Here is a 23,135-nt window from a genome sequence, read left to right as displayed (position 1 = left end):
TTATGATTGGAGCTTTACAGTGAATGAGTGCAACAAACTGCCCTGCCCTGACAACAAGCTTTTGGGTGGGGATTGTGGAGTCCAAGAGATTTTGGACTGCAGGAGTGGGTGAGAAATTGAAGGATGTTCACTTGGACGGTGAGGCAAAGGATGGGAAATGTAGTTTCAACACTCCACACAAGTATAAAGGTCCTTATTAATTGGGATGGAGCCAACATCCCCACACCAAATACCAGAAAAGATTTAAGGTAAATACCAGCCCGGGCAAATATTTAAGGAGTAGTCCGGGACCCTAATGGAGTTTTAAGATTGTCTGCAATGCAATCTACATACGCTTTTAAGCACATGGAGTATTATAATTGAATAAGCCCACGGAAAAGGGACTACGAACATTCAAGTCTGCAAAACTTACTTTTGCAAAAATGACTAATGATTTACCTTATGTTAAATAGAAACAAGGCCTCCCTGTGTGCAGCATGAACCTGCAATTGCGTGAGCCTGTCTTTCTTTCCACAGGGTAGACATGTGAGAGTCTTGCTTTTAAACTCTGTCTCCATCTTCTTAGTGAAGTCATTTCTGAGCCTTCATTTTCTTTTTTTTTTTTTTTTTATTACAGTCAGATATATATAGAGAGGAGGAGAGACAGAGAGGAAGATCTTCCGTCCGATGATTCACTCCCCAAGTGAGCTGCAACGGCTGGTGCTGCGCCAAACCGAAGCTGGGAACCTGGAACCTCTTCCAGGTCTCCCACGCGGATGCAGTGTCCCAATGCATTGGGCCGTCCTCGACTGCCTTCCCAGGACACAAGCAGGGAGCTGGATGGGAAGTGGAGCAGCCAGGATTAGAACCGGAGCCCATATGGGATCTGGGCGTGTTCAAGGCGAGGACTTTTAGCCGCTAGGCCACGCCGCCGGGCCCTGAGCCTTCATTTTCTCTTCTACACAATGAGAATACTGATACCCAGCCTGCAGGTTGTTATCTGAATCACAGATTTCATGGGACAAAAGACAGTAGCTGCTGGTCACTTATCCTTTCATCCATTCATGCATCCACGAAATCCGTATTCATTTAATTAATATTTACTGCAGGACTTCTCTGTGACAACGCTATTCCGGGTGGTGTCATAATTTGTCAGGATGACAGTCTGGGTTCCTCTGCTTCTCTAAACGAAAGTATTGGTTCAGAATCTCAGGCACCCAAAACCAATGCATTATGGCCGCTCTGGTGTCAATAATTATTTTTGGAATTTATAGTTAAGATCTAAGGAGAAGATGTATTAAAAACAAAAATAAAACCTGAGAAATGATGTAGTGTGTGGGGTACACTGTATTAAAACTTCTGTTATTTATTTTTAAAAAGCAAGACCAGAGTGCTTGTTTACACCAGAGGGATACTGTTCTCAGGATGTATACTCCACTGGCCAAATGCAAACCAAGTTCAAGCATGGAAGGAAAAATATCACACAGATACAGGGAATCAATAGTTCTTGACAATCACTTGTTGCCCATAAACCTCCAGCCCAGCGTGTCCTCGTGGAGAGGAGGCTCGGGGCTCACAGAGAGAGGAGGATGTGGAGTGTATTTTGTGTCATTAAAAGCATGGCCTCTCAAGTATCCTCAAGGTTCTCAGAGCAAACCCTTGAAGATCTGAGTTCAGGGCCATCCAGCTCCGTCTCTTTAACACTGCCAGTCATGGCTACATGGGAAACATCATTACTCAGAATTTCACCTTGCAAACAAATAGCTCCGAACTGCAGCCAGAAGCAATGGAATCTCTCAAAGACATTATCTGGAAATAGTCGGTGGACGGCACCTCAAGGCCCATTAATCATTCCTATGCTTACGGTACCTCTTAATGGCTTTTATGGTTTATCCTTTGAACGCCAACAAAGAGTGTGATTTTTCCTGCCTTATTCTATTAAACAGAAATCAATATCTAATATAAATGTGTCCACAGTAGGGTGTTCAGAAAGGCCAGGAATGAGCTGGGACCCCTGTTAAATCTTGCCACATCCAGATGGAAGGTGGAGACCATAGATTAAAAGAAAGGCTGACTGTGTCCGATGCCTTTAAGGAATCCAAGAAGGCAGCTGAAGATGGAGAGGGTCTACCTACAATCCCAGGGGACCTTTGAGGGCAAGGGATGTGGTTTCCACTTTGAAGACAGGTAGAAGGGCTTACCACCACAGTCTATTAAAGGAAACAAAGCAAAGATTATGCTTAATTTCCTCCTGGGAGTGATTTTACACGAGGAAACCTGGCTGGTAATGGCGCTGTTTGTGGCAGAAAAGAATCAGGGCTTTTGCCTCACAAGCCTCTACTTCCCATATGCAAGACAGGGGCTGCTCAACCACCCAGTTGCTCTTGGTGAGCCATGAGGTAGCGGCAGCCTTTTAAAAGTGATGTATATCCCACAAAGTCAAAAGCAGCAGCCACACTGCACAGAGACAGATGTGTGGAATGTGAGATCCATCTTTGTAAACTGCAGACGAGGTTTGAAGCATCCAGTTACGAAACTCAAGCTCAGCATTTTTTAATGGTGATCACTGTTGGGAACTAAGCTGGTCTCCAAAAACAAGAAAGCCCAAAGCACCAAACACACACAATAAAAATGATCCGGAAACAGCCCATTCTGCGATGGTGGTTTGTTGGTTCTGATGTAACATGCTGCTGAACAATAATAAAAGAAAATGTGAGGCCTTAAGATAAGAAAGAGTGAAATCATAGTACCAAATAAAGAGCTTAGGTTCAGCCTTGCAACATCTAGAACCTGGCACAGTGCAGTCTCACCCTGGTTTTGCTTCCAATTAGCTGTGTTAACCTCCAAAGTTCAAAAGCCTTCCAAGGTCCTTCATGCCTCATTGTGCTGCTTATGAACGTGTTCAAGAATTTGAATAAAGAGTATGTGACATAGGAAAAGCCAGGACCCACAGAGCAGAGAGCCAGCTGCAGTATCTCCCAGCTGGAGGCCTCATGAAGCTGGCTGGAATGAAGGTGTGGCCACCTTCCTCACTTGCTCCCAAGCCACATCAGCCTCTAGCCCAAACTCCACTGCTTGCCCAGTTTCAAGTTGGGGCTTGCAAAGCACTTTTTCCTAAAAAAAGGGAATAGACATGAGTGCCTGAAGTATGTGGTCATTGGAACACCACTTAGAAGTTTCTGTGTCTAACTGGTTACCCTTTTCTTTTTGCCAATGAACATAAAGAAGATATACATGCATGTGTCATTTCAGCAGAACGTGTTTTATTGTTCAGACATGGTTCTATAATAATGTTTGGTGTGATGGACAATTTTATCAATCAATTTCACTGAGTCATATTATCCCCAAGTGGTTGGCAATCACAATCTCATGATGGTGTTTCTGGGTAAGAGTTACACATGACCAGGGGATTATAAGGTAAATTACATTCTCTAATGTGGGTGAACATCATCCCATCCACCAAAGGCCTGAATGGAGATAAAGGCTCATTAACGGAGACTTCATCTTCAAGCTTGGGTATCAGTATTTCCATTTTCAGACTGGCACTCAGACTTGAACTTGCATTACTAGTTCTTTCCCTTGCCAGCTGCAGATCTTGGGACAGAATCAGTTCTCATAATCATGCGATCCAACTGCCTCTGATCTCTCTCTCTCTCTCTCTCTCTCTCTCTCTCTCTCTCTCTCTCTCTCTCTCTCTCTCTCTTTCTGTATTTATGCATATCTACACCCATAATCTTCCTACATATGCATATATATGCACAACTATTTATCACTATATAGATGTCCATCTCTGCCATAATATATATACAGACATAGAGCTGCAGATCAAACATATAGAGAGAAAAAGAACCAACAAACTCTAGAGAGCTAGCAATGCATAGATAATGCATGTATATGTGTACAATTTTGCACTATACAAAATGACATTTTGCTCAATGACAATTTTGCACTATACAAAATGACATTTTGCTCAATGACAAAGGTGGCAGTGATGCCATATAGCCTAGTTATGTAGTAAATTAAATTATCTACATTTATGTTAGTGGACTATAGAGTGTTCACCCAGTGAAACATTTGCTTATGGACATATTTCTCACAACATATACTCATCATTGTATTCTAGCTGATTCTATTCAGGAGAGCAGCTGTGGGTTCTGTTTCTTAGAGAATCAAGGGAGCTGGTACATCAAATGCCACAGGGAGTTCCAGATCCGGAACGCTGCAGCCCACTCCACAGGTATCATGATGAACATAACATAGGGCATGTTAGAAGTCAAGGGCCTGGCATTAAGTGCTCCCCATTCCCTTCTGCACAAGTTGGTCAAAAGGCTCAGACATGAAGTGAGTGACCCATGTGCAGGGGCTGCAATCATCATCAAATAGCAATGACGAGAGGTATTAGAAAAACAGTTTCAACATACCCTACTTAACATGACCCCTATTAGGTGCTCTGCATAAATGAAATTTATACAAGTAAGTTCTTCTCTCAGGAGCCAAGCAGCTAAAACAAAACAGAACGCCAACCCTCTTATTTCACACTCAAGGAACATCTGCAATATGACAGACACTGTGTTAGGCAGCCAGAGAAGAAAGAAGCACAAAGTATCTTTTTTGTAGGATATACAACATATTGGTAGTAAAAGCATAGCAGTGCACAGCCAACACTACAAAGCCTTGGCTGAGCCAAAAGACAAATGAGGCAGAGGGTGAATAAATGCAGAAGTAAAAAGCTACTCTGACCTTCTCTACCTCATAACTCCTCAGAAACCAACAAAGGTAGGCAAAGCATCAGCAAAGTATCTGTATATTTCAAAAGCAAGATGAGATGTTATTAAAAAGGAAGATTTAAAATAACAGTAAGACTTTACAAGGTGTTTGTAGCAGCCCATGGACCAAATTACATTTTGCAAGAAATAAAACAGAGAAGACACTGGAGAACGCAGTCTCTCCTTTTTGGGTGGCATTTTTGCAATAAAGATATGCTAACAAACCCTAGTATGACGTCACAAAGAACAGCGTTTGGTCTAATCGTTAAGACACGTGGTACATCACAGTGTCGGTGTGCGTGTGGCTCTGTCCTACTTTCAACTTCCGGTTGGTGTGTACTGCAGGAGGGTGGGAGTGATGAGCCCAGCATTGCATCACAGCCATCTCTGGGGTAAATCTGTACTGCATTTCTGACAATTGGTTTGGACCTGACTCAGAACCAGCAATTATGGGCATTTAGGAGTGGACAGAAGATATTCCGGACTCATTAAAAAAAAAAAACAGAACACATTTATTGAAAGAATGTAAAATGAATTCCATTGGCTGGCTTTGTAACACATCAGGTTAAGCTTCTGTCTGCAATACCTATATCCTAAATGGGTACTAAATAAAAGTCCCGGCTGCCCCACTTCCAATCAAGCTCCCCACTAACTCCCCTGTGAAAACAGTGGAACATAACCCAAATTCTTCAGCCCCTGCCATGGGAGACCCAGATAATCTCCTGGGTTCGATTTGGATTCTTCCTCGGATCTATCACCCTTGACCATTGTGACAACTTGAAGAATCAACAAGCAGATGAAAAATTTCTTTCTTTATGAGTCTCTTCCTACTCTCTGAAACTCTGACTTTCAGATAAGATATTTTTGCTTAAAAAAAAGAGGAGATTCGGCCCGGGGGCATGGCCTAGTGGCTAAAGTCCTCGCCTTGAACATGCCCAGGTCCCATATGGGCGCCGGTTCTAATCCCAGCAGCTCCACTTCCCATCCAGCTCTCTGCTTGTGGCCTGGGAAAGCAGTTGAGGATGGCCCAAAGCTTTGGGACCCTGCACCCGCGTGGGAGACCCAGAAGAGGTTCCTGGTTCCCGGCTTCAGATCAGCGCAGCACCGGCTGTTGCGGTCACTTGGGGAGTGAATCATCGGACGGAAGATCTTCCTCTCTCCTCATCTCTGTATATCTGACTTTGTAATAAAAATAAATAAATCTTTTTAAAAAAGAGGAGATAATGAATTAAATGTAGATTAGTTCATGTCTAATAAACAGATTTTAATTCTGCTTACACTTGTGGTAGTGGGGTATACTGAGGAGACTAATTGATGTGACCTAATTGAAAAAGCACACGAACAAACAAAGTTACACTGTCCCATTATACTTTTTGGTAAGTTTTTAGTGTTTGAAGTGTCTCTCCACAAAGTGAGAGTTGAAATATCTCAAACACTGGAAGAACCAGGTGCCTCTTCCAGGTCTGCCACACAGGTGCAGGGTCCGAAGGCTTTGGGCCATTCTCCACTGCTTTCCCAGACCACAAGCAGGGAGTTGGGTGGGAAGTTGAGCAACCAGGACATGAACTGGCTCCCATAGGAGATCCTGGTGCATGCCAGGCAAGGACATTAATCACACCAGACCTTTTTTTATTGTATCTTAATCTTCTCTCCTTAAGCTCCTTGAGCATTCTTCATTCAATTTATAAAGTCACAAAGAACTGAAATGAACTCATTGAAACACATCTGTGTGTCCTATAGACAAAGCAGACCCAGACTCTCTTGCAACTCTGTAATCTGTTGCTCACCTCATGCAATCTCAGTGTCTATGCCTACATACCTTGTCCAGATTGCAAACCCAGTGGACCTCATCCTTGGATTAACTAGGACTTACCTTCCCCTATTATTTTAGCAGAAACTTGTTCAACGTTCCAAATAAGTCTCAGTTGATTATGACAATGTGGAGACATGCAGGAATGCATGTAATTCAACAGCAGCTCCATGGATGCACAACTCAGAGCACTGGGCTGCCATTTCTGACTCACAGCCCTAGGTAGGACCGTGGACATAAAACATCTGTAGTGCATTTTACAGAAAAGTCAATTAAAATGTACAAAATAAAGTGAACGCCCAAAAGGAAATGTGATTCAGAAAATGAACTGGTTAGCATTTACAGTAATTACTAGAGATTACTACCAAATTACTAACCAAATTACTGGCAGAATGGCCATATTATTCTACTCCTTATAATAACATTGCATACCAATTTCAAGTAATTGTACATAATTTCCTTCACAGAGTCCAGACAGTAATTTGAAACTGATCCCTATCCAGGGTCACTACAATTTCTCCCCTACCTCTCAAATGAAATTTAATATTGTTTCAACCTGCAAATAGTACTGCCCCTCCCTTCACATCTTCACCTTTCCTAGTCTGCTGCCACTGTTGACCACAATAATAGCAGAGTTGGCAGTCAGGTGACTAGCATCACTGGTAGAAATCCAAGCACATGACTCAGCTGTCTTCCATGTGACACTGTTTGACAGGCACTCAGACAAGCTGTTTCCTCTAAGGTCATGAATTAAGTACCATCATTTATACATTGGTAAGTTTCAAGCACTGGGATGGAGTTTTATTGGCTCACTGACATTTAACAGGAGATTCCTACCATTCAACAACATTTTCTAAAATCAAAAAAAAAAATGATTAAAAAAAAAAAATGAAGGCCTGTGACACAGGTTTAGATTTTAACAGAGATGCTCCACTGGTGTCTGGGGTTCAAGACGTCACTTTGAAAAGGAAGTAAGATCGTCCAGAGAGTACAGCAAGCAAGGTCAGAAGCCAAGTGCACTCTCACTGGTAAGGCTTTAGTTGTGGGGCAACGCTGCCCATCATGGTTGCCTCTTCAAGGGGAACTGGCCTGAGCTTTATAGAGGTGCCAAGTGTGGTCACTGACAGTAGCTGCTGGGAACATGGGCATGGAGCCACAGAGGAGGCCATGCTGCTGCGTCTGAAGGATCTGAAGGAGGCCATGTTTGAAGGCTGTCTGCTAACAGCACTCACTGTCCCAGGTACACAGGGTTCGGCAAGCGCACAACTTTGTGATACTGTGGTCAGAAAATCAGACTCAGTGGTTTTAGACCCAGACTGCACTAAAAACCTGGACAAGAGCCCGAATTATTTTGAAAGCTATCTTCAGAAAACAAGAAACAACACTAAGTGCAGCTCTATCAAAAAGGATACACCAGTGATTGCAAAACTGTCATTGTCTTTTCAAATCAGCCTAAACTGGATTTTCAAATTAGCAGTGCCAACTGTGACTGCGCAGTTGCTTGCATTTGTAGTGCTAAAAGTTGTGTTCACAGATAAGAGAGAACCATCTAACATAAGGCTACCACATTTCCCCTTTTTCAGAATCGGGGAAATGTGGCTGATTTGCATATTTAGCATACATTTGCATTCTGTGTTCAATAGCCCCTAACTCTAATTATGTAAAATAAGATAAATTAGTACATTTCACTGCCATTGCATTCTATCCTTGTGGTTAGGGGCTAAAGAGACTTAACCCAACTTTTCCCTCTTCCTTCTGGGACTGAAGTACTTGGCATTTAAGCTGATGACATTTCAAGGAAAATCTTCAATTGGGGCGGGAAAGAGAAGGTAAGAAAAAGCAATGAGGATCCGGGCCTTGGGTTTGGGGGCAAGTGCCGCTCCTCACAGTGTGGCGGCTGTGGGGGGTGCCCCTGCCTGGTCGGACCCAGTGCTGGGGGCTCACGCCAAAGACACTGCCACAAGGCAATGAACGAGTCCTCGGCCTCACCCAGGAACCAAGAGAGCTCTTTCCTCAGGGTAAGTGCGCCATGGGGGAACTTGGGAACTGGGTTAAAATTCCTAGCTCTGTCCAGCTGCTAATATCTTGAGGCTAGGTGAGTTTGGGAGGGGTTCGGGCCTTGGGTTTGGGGGCAAGTGCCACTCCTCACAGTGTGGCAGCTGTGGGGGGTGCCCCTGCCGGGTCGGACCCAATGCTGGGGGCTCACACCAAAGACACTGCCGCAAGGCAGTGAACGATCCTCGGCCTCCCCCAGGACCCAAGAGAGTGCACCATGTGGTGCCAGGCTTTGCCTGGTGGCCTGCTCTGGGTTTTTTTAAGATATGTTTGCTGCCTGGGAGCACCCATGACTAAGTCCAATTTTAGTGTAGGTGAGTAGTGAATCTTGGGTGATTCCCAGTCACAGGGTCATGGAAGTTTTAGGCATGCGAGGGGACTGAGACGTGGTGGTTTGGAGGGAAGTACCCAGGAGACAATTACGGTTAGTCAGATACACCAACCCAATTCGGAATACAGAAATGGCCTGTTTGCCTAGAACATCAATGATCGTCACACACCAGCCCTCACCAATATTATGGATGGGGGCCTCTTTGGCAGTGATGGGTACCATTACCCAACTGTTTGGTGGAGTGGTGGAGTGGTCACATTTAGCAGGGTCAAGACTGTATCCAGCACACGAGAGAACTTGGTCTGGGGGTAGACTCTATGGGGTTGTGTGGGCCCAACCCTGTGGAAATACAAGTTCCCCTAGTTGGACACCCTAACAGGGTTGAGGTTCCCACCAAGGGGCGCGTGTGCTGGAATGGGGGCTGCGTTCTAACTAGGAAACAGTTGCAGTCACCCGAGGCACTAGTGTGGGCTGGGATTGGATGCACCAGGCCAGTTCAGACCCCAACACCATCTGGTATCATGGAGAACCAGGGTAGATGTGGGACTGACTAGGCTGGGTCTCAACCCCCTACTGAGCCATGTGTGAGCTGTATGTGGGTATGGATGAGCCATGGATGGGCTGAAACATCCAACAACAAGAACCAGAATGGGGTGAAAGCCAGCCCGGAAAAGCCACTGTTCCTGCTAGGACAAGAGGTGAACTGAGTAGGGTTGGCTCAAGGACCCCCTGGTATGTGCAAAATCTGGCATTGGGAGGGGTTCTGATGGAGGAGCCTGGGCAACTCCTCTGGCAGGACACAGTCCCTGCAGGTAAGCACAAGAAGCATGATAGGAAACAGCCCAGAATAGGCCATGGAAAATTTCCCACTGGCATACATTCGGCATGGGTCAGGAGCAGACCAGGCTGAATCAGTTCATGTCATCCACTGGCAAATCCGATCACCAGAACAGAGTGTGGGATGGGCCGGGTTTGGTTGCGACAAAACCAGTACACATTATGGAATGCCAGGGTGAGGTTGCCTGTACTGGATTTGACTGCAGCACCCAATCAGCACACGTGAGATCCAGGAAGGGAGGGACAGAGCTGGCAGGGGGCTTAAGGGGCTGGTCCCCTCGCCGGACGCTACTCCCACTGGACAGCGTGGGCTGGGATGGGGACAGACCAGACTAAGCAAGACCGCAACACCTGTGGTCCTCATGTGGACTAGATCAGGGAAAAGCCAGGCTGGGCTGATTATTCCTGTGGGTGCAAGCATAAATTAGAGCGGGTGAGGGATGTTTGGACTTGGCCGCAGCATCAGCTGGCGGAAGCTGGCACTGGGGACTAATTCTGTCAAGTCAAATCACAGAACCACCTAAAGAGTGCATAAACCGGGACTGAGAGAGACCTGGGAGGGAAAAAGTGGGTTCCCCCTTCCTGGGTCACTAGTCCCGCGGGAGGGCATGAAAACTAGGATGGGGGCTGGGATGGCTAGACAGAGAGGCACTCAACAACATCCGTGAGGGCTGGATGGTTGAGTTGGTTAGATGGAACTAGGCTTTAATACCCATTGACAAGTACAAGAGCCAAATGGGATTGGGGACAGACTGGTCTACTGCTACACATACTGGCAAACCAGGGTAGGGGGTGGGCCTGATGGGGGTTATTGTGGGTTGCCCCGACTAGGCTGCAGCTCCCACTGGTTGATGTAAGGGCCGAGTATGTGCTGGGCAGAACCAGACTGGACTGCAACACCCATTGGTTCCAGTGCAACTTGGGACTGAAAACAGAACCAACCCAGCAATTGCAACCACCAGCTGATCGGGGTGATGGACTGTGCCTGGCCCTGTGCTTGCTAGAACATACAAGAATCTGGTATGGGAATGCCTCAAGGTTTCTTTGGAGATCTCCCCAATCGAACTGCTGGACTCAGAACTCTAACCAAGAAAGGACAGAAGACAGAATAGGTCAATCATTCATCTCAGCTATATGTTGGCAGCGAAATATGGGGCAAACGGAGACTTTATGATGGACCATATCAATCAGTGGACGACCTCATCGAGTGAAACTCGCAGCGATTCATAACTGGAGAACTATTAAAACCACTTGAGCACATATCTCAGAGCATGCCCCACATCCGGGACTTGGGGTGGGTGGGAAACTGGGTGGGGCTTCTCCGTCAATATCTCCCTTTACCTCAGATACATGATGGAAACAATATGGACATAATAGTCTTAGCCACTTCCCTATCCCCCTGAACCCTTTTTTTTTTTTTACCGTAATTAACTATGTAAAGATTGTCAACAACAATACAATAAAATTTAGAAAAAAAAACAGATGCATAAGAAAAAAAAAGAAAAAGAAAAAGGAATGACCCACAATATCTAAAACAGAGCTCGCATTTTCTAATCTAATAAGTAAATTTAAAATGCCAACTTGATCAAATAGTAAATAAAGAATAAACCTTTCAAATGCTTTTATAAGCAAATATAAGGCAAAGTACTTTAAACAAAACAAATAGTAGAGCAGAATCTTATTCAGTGCACCGGTATTTTGCAATGGCCAATTCCCTCTCAGTAGGGACATAAATGGGCTTACAGGTGACTGGCGTGTGTGATGGCCCGTCTGGTCACAGGTGATTTGTTACACGTGACTTGTTCCCTTGCCAGTAGGTGGCCAAGGGCCATTTGACAACCATCTTTGACCACCTTCCGTCTCTTGTATTTTTCATATTCTTATTTGTGACTGAGCCGATGCTTGATTTTTCTAGGTTATTTGGGAATTCTGATACTCATTAACATGTGTTTATCATTCCTCACTAATGTTCCTCTTCCCACCTTTATTTCCCATTTGGTGTACGAGAACACATCACAAATATTTGTGGAAAATGAAATTATAAAACAATTTATGAAAAAATGTTTTGAAATCTATGCATAGTTTTTTTCAGATGAATTTTCCAGGGATTTTCAGAAGGGCCTTCATCTAGATATGAATTATATTATATACATTCAGAAGCATGCTGGAATTTAGGGTACAAATAGGAAATATAGAAGCCCCTATGGGTACTCATTTAGGAGAGATTAAAAGTAGGTGAGGGGGATCCTTACTTGGGATCCCCGTGCATGTTCCAGCTGTTTCACTTCCTTTCCAACCCCCTACTTGTGGTCTGGAAAAGCAGTAGAGGATGCGCCAAAGCCTTGGGATCCTGCATCCGTGTGGGAGATCCAGAAGAAGCTCCTGGCTTCAGACTGGATCAGCTCTGGCTGTTGTGGCCAACTGGGGAGTGAACCAGCAGATGGAAGGTTTCTCTCCATCTCTCCTATCTCTGAAAATCTGACTTTCCAATAAAAGTAAATAAATCTTACAAAACCAGTTAGGTGAGGAGTGTCATAAGTGCCCATGGTCAAAGGAGTGCAGAGACAGGCTGAGCTGGCTTTCCAGGAGGAGGGAATGTTTCTTCTTACTCCAACTGGAAGATGATGGAATTCTGTAGAGTGGAAAATGGGGGGAAGACTTTCCAGCCGTGGAAACTAGGTATACAAAACCATTGTCATTTCTATAAACTCGAATGGCCAATGAATGGATCCAAAAATATCCAAAATGGTGTCCTGGTAACAGAGAAACAATTGATTCAGCTCTGAGAGAGTTCATAGAGGAAGTACAGTTCTGTGAAAGGCAAAATAGTCACATTGAAGGGCAAGGACGCCCCCAACCTTCCAGACCTGCACAACATAGGCATGGCAAAGGCTTGAATATGCCTTATGCAAGAGATCTACACACCACCTCACTGAGAACCAAGTGAAGGCAGCAGCAGAGCAGACCAAGGTGTGGAGAAAAACAGTTATGATGTGGCAGGCAGTCCACTGAAGTTTATTTTTTTTAATGAAAATGAGGAAACAATCACATTAAATAATCATTGTTAAACAGCCTCCACATGGAACATACATTTGTGGTCATTCAGTTGTGGTGAGCTCAGGCAAGTGTAGCAGGGATCTGTCCACGGCAATCCCAGGATCAGTTAGGCCCAGGGACAGGCAGGCAGGTGTGGAAGGCTATTGGGGAGCTGTCAGAACACTGCAGAAAGAAGGATAAAGCTCAGCTGGGCTGACTCACTGGGAGTAAAAGCAAAGGACCAAAGCTCAAAAAGATAAATGCGAGAAGACATAGGTTAGTTCGCCCTAAACCACATATTAAACAAAATAACCATGGATTGAAACATCACATCATCTCCCGTAAATACACACCATCTTTACATATCGGTTAGATTTTCATAAGTTTGAATGATAAAGGACAAGTTCGAATGACTTTTTATAAAGATTTTATTTTATTTTTATTGGAACGGCAAATATACAAAGAGGAAGAAAGACAGAGAAGATCTTCCATCCGTTGATTCACTCCCTAAATGGCCGCTTTCGCTGGAGCTGCGCATTTCCAAAGCCAGGAGCCAGGATCCTCCTCCAGGTCTACCATGCAGGTGCAAGAACCCAAGGGTTTGGGCCGTCCTCCACTGCTTTCTCAGGCCACAAGCAGGGAGCTGAATCGGAGGCAGAGCTACTGGAATAAGAACTGGCGCCCATATGGGATCTGGGCATGTGCAAGGCGAAGACTTGAGCCACTAGGCTATCACACAGGGCCCACAAATGACATTTTTCAGAGGTTTTCATAAAATATGATTTGGTTTGGGCTGGGGTAATTGATGTGAAGTTTGGCAAACAGTTTTGGGTATGAGTGTAAAGAATGACAGGAACAGGACCATCAGGAAAATGAGGAAAGGCGAACTGGCACTTATTATGTGCCAACTGTATTACTTGGATTTACCTAAAAATACTTTATCCTAGTTAATCATTTTATAGCCCCTACAGGATAAAAGTCATTCTTGTAGAAAGGAAAATGCCAACCAGGGAAATTTATCTTCAATTATCTGGGTGCCTATTTGAACCCTGGACTGACTATTCTCCAATCTGCTCCACTCCTTCCAATAGGCCTCACACGTTCTGATGAGTAACACACTGTGTTTGTACTCAGAAATGGCAAGCTTGTGATGATACTGAAATATCCACGAGGAAATATCCAGTGAGCGGTTAGATGTAATAGGATCATAGATTTACAGAACTGGAAGGCATCTTAAAAATTATATAATCCTAGAACCAGAGTGTTAAAAAAAAGATTAAAGCTGGTGTTATACATTTGGGAAAAATCCACATGATAGAAAATGGAGGTGCTCACTATTTGAGAGAAAAGATGTGCTAGCTGGGTGATGATTGTCTTTGCTCGCGCCCGTCTCTCTGGGACCAACGCTCATGAAGTGCACCACACACTTTCTCAGCTAAGGGGGTGAAGATGGTGAGGTACCTTGGACATCAAGGAACACAGGCGAAGAAGAAGGCAGTTGTCAGCACAGTCCGGGATATGAAGCCATTGTCAACAGCTGCTCGCAGCATCTTGGCTGCCTTAAAGGAAACTCATGAAACAGACAAGGAAAATAACAGAGAGTCAAGAATCATGCATGAGAAATATAGGGCTGGGCTTCTTGTTCGCTCGCTTGCTTGTTTGCTTTTTACATTCAGCTAGGTCTTGGCAAAAGAAAATACCACTTAATGGAGAGACCTGGCTAGTGAGAATTTTGTGAAGGCAGATCTTGGCAATGGTTTGTTGTGGTTTGAAGAAAGGGTCTCACAAAGTGTAGAATAGTATGCAGTTTTTGGTTGTTGAGATAAAAACCGTTGAGAGTTACACAGCAATTCTAAGCAACCATCAGAGTTTAGGGCAAGATTGAAAAGGCCTATTGTCCTTCCCATACAACTAATCATTTAGAAACACTACAAACTTACTTCCACTAAAGAGTATAGCTGTTCACATTAAAAGAACGCTCACTTAACAGAAATGAGAAATGATACCCATGACACATAAATTTAAAAACTGTGATTTCCAGGCCCGGCGGCATGGCCTAGCGGCTAAAGTCCTCGCCTTGAAAGCCCCGGGATCCCATATGGGCGCCGGTTCTGATCCCGGCAGCTCCACTTCCCATCCAGCTCCCTGCTTGTGGCCTGGGAAAGCAGTTGAGGACGGCCCAATGCATTGGGACCCTGCACCCACGTGGGAGACCCAGAAGAGGTTCCAGGTACCTGGCTTCAGATCGGCGCGCATCAGCCTGTTGCGGCTCACTTGGGCAGTGAATCATCGGACGGAAGATCTTCCTCTCTGTCTCTCCTCCTCTGTGTATATCTGGCTGTAATAAAATGAATAAATCTTAAAAAAAAAAAACTTGTGATTTCCAGTAGATTTTTTTTCTAAAGGGAAAAAAAAAACCTGAGCTACAGAAAGCTGACCATGCCTTAGTGAACAAACCCAGTAGGCTTAGCTGAATGGCTTTAGCCACAACACTGATCCTGTGCAAAACACATCTCCCAGATCATGGTGCAAGCTTTCTCTTCCACACCCTCTTGAACCATATAAATTAGCCGACCGTCGAGCCATGAAAGCAACTCACCACTGAATGTCATGTTCCTTCATATGCACCAGGCTGTACAATCTCTTCCTAAATGGACTATGACATTAGCTGCAAACACCTGGGGTCCTTGTCACTCGTAAGACATGTCCACAACATGGTGACCTGGTAAGTTCTGGATTTCCACAGGCTGCAAGGACCAGGCTGAGTGAGTCCTTACTACATGGGAGCTTGCTTGTCCAGTAATTTAAAACCACCGTTGTTAACCGCCTTGTCTTCAGGTGTCTCAGTTAATTTTGGCCCATGATTAAACATGCTGTTTATATTGCGTTGGTTGAGGGTCAAGAGGCACAGAAGAAAACATGTTTTTCTGCTAATATCAACTGTAGCACCTAACATCGCATTTTGTTACTCTGCACGTGACACACAGGAGAGAGCTACATAGAAAATGGAGTTTGCATTATAATGATTCCTCCAATATTAATATTTTAAAACTGATGATGGTCATTTAGCCAGAAATTAATAAGTTGGTTAGGAAGACGGTGTCCTATATGGAAATGCCTGAGTTCCAACGTGCCAGCCTCCTGCTGGAGTGGACCCTGAGATGCAGCAGTCACGGCTGACCGGGTTCCTGTCACACCTACAGGAGGGTCAGATGAAGCTCCTGACTCCTGGCTTTGTCCCTGACCTAGGTCACTACAGTGGTTTGGGGAATGAGTTAAAGAACAGGAGGTATCTGTGTATCATCTCCATACCTCTCCAATAAATAAATAACATTGAATTATTTTTTTAAACTTAAGCAATTATCTTCAATTATCTTTGTGTTGCAGCAGAAACATATAATTTCAGATGGGATCTACGATTTAGAGGGTGTTTTTCTCTTTCAAGGCAGTATATGGAATCTGCATTATCTTAACAATTTTTGGAACATTAATTTCAAAGTAGTATCCACTTGTGGTAGAAAATGCAATAGTAGAAAGAGGATAACATGAAAACTAAATGTCTCCTGATATTTAACACTTCCATAAACTGAATCCTCTATCTGTATTTAAGGCTTAATAGCTTTTTGCTCATCCCTCCAGAAATTTCTTGTGTACACATGAGCTTTCAAAGACAGAAATGGAGAGGCACACACAATTTCTTTTCCTTTTTGTAAAAACACAATTGTAATACACACACTACTGTGTAGCAGGTGTTTCTCACCTTGCAACATGTGCCTCAGTGTCTTCCCACTGGGATAACAGAGCTACCATGTTCCTTAAATGCCAGAGTCGTTACCCAATTTACACAAACACTTCTTGCTCTATGAGATTTTAAAAACTTATTTTTTAACAAACATTTTTTATTTTGCTTTTTTTTTACTATAAATATTTATTATTGTGTAGTTAAAGTCTGCTATATAAAGAGCAACCTTAAACTGGTGAACAACTTTGTTTCCCCAGGCAAAGATTTACCTAATCCTAAGAAATTTCTGGAAGGATAAACAGCAAATTTTAGAATGCAAAGTCTTGGGTGGAAATGAAGAGTCAGGATTTTAGATAGGCAAGGATGGTTTAACCCTGCTCCTTCGAGTCTGAGACCTCTACTGGAAGCATTCAATGACTACAGCAGGGAAGTCCACTGTATCCAAGATGACTTCTTCATTCAGTCCCCTGATCCCATGGAGAGGAGGCCTGGAAGGACTGGCTCCCATGGGGAACCCTCCCATCTCCCTGCCTACCAGATGAGAAAGACAAGGGAGTGGGGGATGGGGTAGCAATCTTCAGCAAGTAAATGGACTTAGCCACAGACTTGCACTTAATTAATGGACTTGCATTTAGCCACAGACAGATAAATATCCTTTAATCTGAGCCCCACAACTTTGTTTTTGAGTCCCCACATATTGTCACATTTCCCAAGTTGAAAATGAGGATGATGATACTGTTCTGGGAGTACCCAAAACAGAAAACGAGGACAAATAGAGCTTCATTTTTGGAGCTTCAAGTTCCCTTTCTGTTCAGAAAAAAGGACCAAGATGGGAGTGTCACTGCCAGGGTTGGGCGGTAGGAAACGCTTTCTAACTAAGCAAGAGTGCCACAGAAAAGGAATCATTAGCATCAAGAATCCCTGGGCCTGCATGGCTACCTCTGTTGTATTTCTACCATGCTTAGTTCTATAACTCATTCTGCCTGAGTTGTGTCATGTTAGGTATATTTCCAGGCCCAAGGGTCATTTCTCTTAGGAATTTATTCTTTTTTTAATTTTATTTTTTGACATGTTTACATAGTTGAGAAGGACATATACTCATGTAGACCACTAACTAAGATGGGAACGGCTTCTTAGGTATACCCTCTCTGGTCTGAAGACAGAGCCAGCAGAGTATCATCCTGATCAATTAAAAGCTCCAACATACCATCAGCAAAAATTTACATCATTATGGAATTAATTGACATAATAATGAGTAACCAATATGTTAAAAATAAATGCGAATTCTTAACCACCTTCTGTTACCACCTCATTGACATTTCAATTTTAGTTTATACACAACATATAACATACATAACATAACATGTGATACATAACATCGTATACCTAAGAAGCCGTTGAACTTGACTGGACAATAAGATGCTGGACTCTATGTTTGGTATATGCTTACAATGGGGGAATCTCAACTGAACTTGAACTGTGGTTATGCAACAAGGTGGAGGAATCCACCATGGTGGGAGGGTTTGGGGAGGGGTGGGGAGAACCCAAGTACCTATGAAACTGTGTCACATAATACAATGTAATTAATGAATTAAAAAAAAGAATAAAAAAAAAACTAAGATGGGAACGGTGGAGGAATGCAGGAAATTGGATGAGACAATTGTTTCCATTTTTTGTTTTCTTCCTAGGAATGGTAGGACTGTTCCTAGAAGCCTAACTGCATCAGTACCCAGATCTTGGGGATGGCCACTTGATGGAATGCATTCTTAGCCTAGGAACTGTCACAACCAGACCAGGGTCAGCCTCCCCTCAACCTAGCAAATTCTAAGTTAACAAGGGGTTGTCCATGGTCAATGGAAAAGACAAGCCTGGCTAGGACTGGTGAAGAGACATAAGTGGCCAAGTCGGGGCAGTGAACCCAGTACAGAGTGAAAAGACAAGGAGAGGTAGGGTAGAGGGCTCCTATGTCTAAATGGAGACACTGAACTCTGCATGGTAAGCCATACAGCCACATGCCTGGGCACCTGGGCCTCACAAGGTGTCCTCAGAACATACTGGGGGCATTCCAGTCCCCTCTCACCTTTCTGGCCCAGAACAAATGTATTCTTTAAGTCAGACTAACTGGAATAGATAACATTGTCTGGATACCGGAGGCTTTACACCATCTCCGATGTGTGACAAATAATAGGAAGCACAGCCCTGCCTTGCAGAGGCTTGGTGACGAATGGACAGTGAGCAGAAATGGGAAATAGTCCATGCATGCCTTACTTTTCATTTCTTTCAGTTTCTGCCCCTCCTGTCTGCTGTCCTTGCAGAGAAAGGAGAGGAAATGTCATTTCTCTGGAGACGCAACAAAAAGGTTATTTGCTTCAAAAAAAGAGAGGGGGCTCAGTTTTAAATAAATGAAAGTTGTCTATATTGTTCGTTTGCTTGTTTGGTGTTACATTTTCTTTTTTTTCTTTTTTTTTTTTTTTGGCTCCTTCCAGTCACCCCCATAAATCACTGAAAATCACCTTACTATTTCTTCAGATCATATGAATCTCACTGCTGCACAAAGGCGTACGAATGGACCAAGGCAAACATCCCTAATGTCTTCTTTCAAAACCAAAATGCATTTTAATAATTTAAAGCTGAAGCTCTTTCAGTCACTCGATAAATTATTCACAAATTTTACAAGCAAAAAAATTCTGTTCCCTTTACAAGTTCTGGAACATTAAATCATGTCAGAATAGATGAAAAGGACAAATCAGTCCTAAACTGTTAGAAATCATACATTTCACTTCTTTATCTGAGAGCATTGCCATAGTTTTTAGGGCACTTGGTAACTTGAGATTTCAGTCCAGGAACAAAATGAGGATGACTGTGTAAGGGAAGGATGGATGCAAGGGGCGTACAGAGAAGATGCAGCTGTTTTTGTCAGGTATGCAATTATTTCAATGGCATCCTCAAGGAAGGACAGACAAATGAAGAGCGCCAGTCAGCTCAAGACCGCTCCCTTGAATTCCAGACACAGGATGACATTGTGACAACACTGGTGTATTTGGTGTTTAAATATCCCTTTCATGCTCAAGTGTGCTCATGCCCTAGGAATTTGCACAGCATCCATTTTCCTAACAGGTGTAACCTTCAGGTTCTTAGCTGGCAGGTGCTTCTGACTCAAGGAATGGAGAGTTCTAACCAGAAGTAACATTACAAATTTGTATCCAGAGTGGTAGCCATGCCCCACTGCTCACCTTGCCATGGAGGCCCTTGAGATCTGTGCAGGTCTCTCTGATCTCGTCAGAAAAATGTAGTCACCAAAAGGTTACAATGATTGATAGCCAAGGACAGAGCAGAACTATTAGATTTTCTACACAAGTTTTTTCCACCAGAGGATATCCAGTGCCCAGGATATTATTGTCATTAATACACCTTGTCATCAGTATTTTTGTCCTCTAAATTCATGCTTTCTATTTGTTCAGCTGGCACAAAGAAGGATAGCAGTTTTCTAGAAGAACTCATTATAATGCCCTAGTCCAGCTAGGATGGCGATGAGGTCTGAAGAAACATCCCGCACTAGCCTAATGCAATGTTGGTATACAGGAGATGTGAACAAATGTATGATAGGATGAATAGACACTGCAGAAAAAAATTAAAAGTCTAACATCTTGTGTTCAAAAGGGGCAGAGACACGGGTACCCTGTGGCATTTCAATAGGTAGAACTCAGCATTACCTGAGACATTTCTGTAGCTGAGGGAATCTAGTTAAGTACCCATCTTCACTAAAGAAAGTAACATGTCATTTAGCTTCATGGCATTGTAAATTTCTATTTTTCTTTCTATTGTTGATTTTGAATCATGACTTTTCATTTAAGGGGATGTATGGTAGCTGTGAAATGAGACTAACATCCAGATGTGAGGATGCAGTGTGGTATGCATTTCCACTTCCAGACAAAGATGGACTTACAAAGAAACTGTTTACTGTATCTTGACAATAGGATTCTGGACTCTCTGCCATTGTCCGTGCCCGCAATGATGGACATATGACTGTGTGTGAAGAACTTTATGTTAGTAATGATATAGAGGAACTGGGGGGGAGGGAACTGGGGAGGGGATAAGGGAATATGAAACTGTATTATAAACTAATAACAATAATAAAAATGTATCTAAAAAATGAAAGACATTTTATCTTTCAGATATTTTGCTTTAGTTTTCAAACTTTCCACCCTCCTCTTCCTTTTCTAATTTTGATTTCATTGTAATGACTGAAACACCTGTTTCCAGGAAGTCTGACATCAGGGTATCCATGGAGGCAGTGGATGCTGCCTGAGATTTCTTATCTTGGACTTCAACGAAGTCTAACCAGGCTCGTACCATCTCCAGTGATGGCATCTTTCTTCATCCTCAGCCTCCTGCTTCGCTTCTGGGGAGTGAGGTGACAAGGGGTCAACTTTTTAGAAATTCGTGGTTCTCTCATTCCAATTCATCACGATCTATACAGACCTGCATATCGGTGTGTTATTAGGAAAGCAGAGAAATGAAGAATTAGAAAAGAAAAAGCACTGTTTCTAGAATAAGCTATTTATTTATTTATAGATATAGCTTCTTACCCTAAAGAATGCAAGGGGTTAGTGAAAAAAAGGTTTTAAAAACATGACAGAATACATTTTCAAAATAGAGACAAATGACCTCAAAAGCACTCGCGCACACGCGCACATACGTAAGACCAAAGGAGTCAGACCTTGGTGATCTGAATACAGCACTGGCATTCTCTACAGCTCTGCGTTTTGTCATGCCATGAAGGACGTCTGCATAATCTTGTCTCGTTTCTGTCCCACTTGGTAGGAATATGCAATTTATCAGCAATATCCAAAGCTATTTGCCTTTCAGGAACTGGCATACATAATTTAGAGTGTTTAAATAAATAACATAAGGTCCTTTCAGGTGTCTGGGGTTACCTTTTGCAAGTGTACATTACAACAATTCTTTTAGTTAAAGTCCCTAAAAGTGTCTCTGTCTGCTTGAATGTTGACTTCACTGACAATTAGCTTGCCATCCTAGTTTCCCAATACTCCTGGCAACCCCTGTGTGGCTCCAGGCCTGAGCTCACGCCCTCCGCGAGCCACTCTCCAAAGGAGAGAGGAGAGGACATGGCCTTCCTCCCATTTCCATTTTTCTTCTCATCACTTTGTACTATTACCATTAAAAACCTAGCAGTATTTGAAATGCTTCTTTTCATACGCCAATTGTCTTCCTGCCTCCATCACATTAGAATTATAAACCCCAATGAATAAAGACTTCGTCTCTGCAGTTTTCTCTTAGGCTTCCGGTACCAAGAACAAGCTCGGAACAGAGCAGGAGCTCAATGGAAGTTTACCTGATTAAGGAGCAAATGAATAAATGAGTAAAGGAAAGAATGATAAATATTTGGAACCAGATCTTGTCTCTTTCAAATTGGTTCAAATTCTATCTTCAACACTGTAAGTAACTGGCAGGGTAATTCATCAACATGAAATTCTGCTAAACATGCAGACACTTCAACATCCCTGTTTACCTACAAATACCTTCTCTCCATCTGGACCACTGAGATAAAGGGAGTGCCTTGCTCTTGGTGAGGTTCTTGCCTCAACCTTTGTTCCGCCTGCACTCTACCTTCCTCTTAAACATCTGCTCCATCAGCTCCATGAACTCCACTTCTCTGGCTCTTTTGCAATAGCACCTAGGAATACTGTATCCCAGAGCCTATGAAACTGCCATAAAACGAAATAAATGTAGTAAAAAAAAAAAAAAGAAGCTGAAATGGTAAGACATGAATATGCCTGCTCCACGCCTTCTTAAAGGCAGGAGCACTTATTCCCAAGTCTTCACCTACAATATTCTTTTTTTTTGTCCCTGCATTTAGTGGTAAGGAGCTAAAAGAAGGGTGAGGAGATTGTAGAATCCAGAAATAGCTAAGTTGACAGTGTTAAGTGTGGGGTATCCCTCCTACGAGAATGGGACCATTCCTAAAATGCACTAAGGAGACTAGAAAATGAGTTACTTGTACTGTCCCAGTCAAGAAGAAAGTTTGGATCATGAATGGGAGAGGAGAGCTTTTAGGAGCATGGGACAGGTGACAGGTATATAAACTACTGAGAGGACTACTGGGGAAATGATTGTAAGGTTCTTGGATGTGTACTGCCAACGGACAGAACCTTTATGGTTTTCAAAGCAGAGTTTCGTGCTGCTGGAGTGCAAGATCATAATTTACTTCTGGGAATGGACTGTAATACAGGGGCAAGCACCACCTGGAGGCAAGAGAGTCAGGCTTTTTCTGGATTCTTCTCAGATGCTGACTTTCTCCACAGGAAAAAAAAAAGTTCCTCTCTCCCCAAGACCCCACATAAAAGTTGTCTTCATGCACAGCTTGTAATTTTTCATTTCCACTCCTCAGCCACCAGTTCCATGCTCCCATTACTCAAATCTCTTCATTGTTCTTGTTCTGTCACTATCCAGTTCCCACAACCATCTTAGCTTATTGCCGTGGATGCCCTTGGAGCCTTGGTTTTACAGAATTCTGACATTTGGCTGCTCCCTTACAGCGAGGCTGTGACAATTCCA

At 43.3% G+C, this 23,135-nt stretch overlaps 1 protein-coding gene across 1 annotated transcript in view; it reads right to left on the bottom strand.

Annotated features, from left to right (window-relative positions):
• OPCML (opioid binding protein/cell adhesion molecule like) overlaps positions 1–23,135 on the bottom strand; it is a 1,164,457-nt gene that overhangs the window by 477,614 nt on the left and 663,708 nt on the right. The gene's annotated exons all lie outside the window — the stretch shown is intronic.

The sequence above is a fragment of the Ochotona princeps genome, chromosome 4 (assembly GCF_030435755.1).
Source record: "Ochotona princeps isolate mOchPri1 chromosome 4, mOchPri1.hap1, whole genome shotgun sequence".
NCBI classification, from domain to species: Eukaryota; Metazoa; Chordata; class Mammalia; order Lagomorpha; family Ochotonidae; genus Ochotona; species Ochotona princeps.
This window is presented reverse-complemented; position numbering and strand designations above follow the sequence as displayed.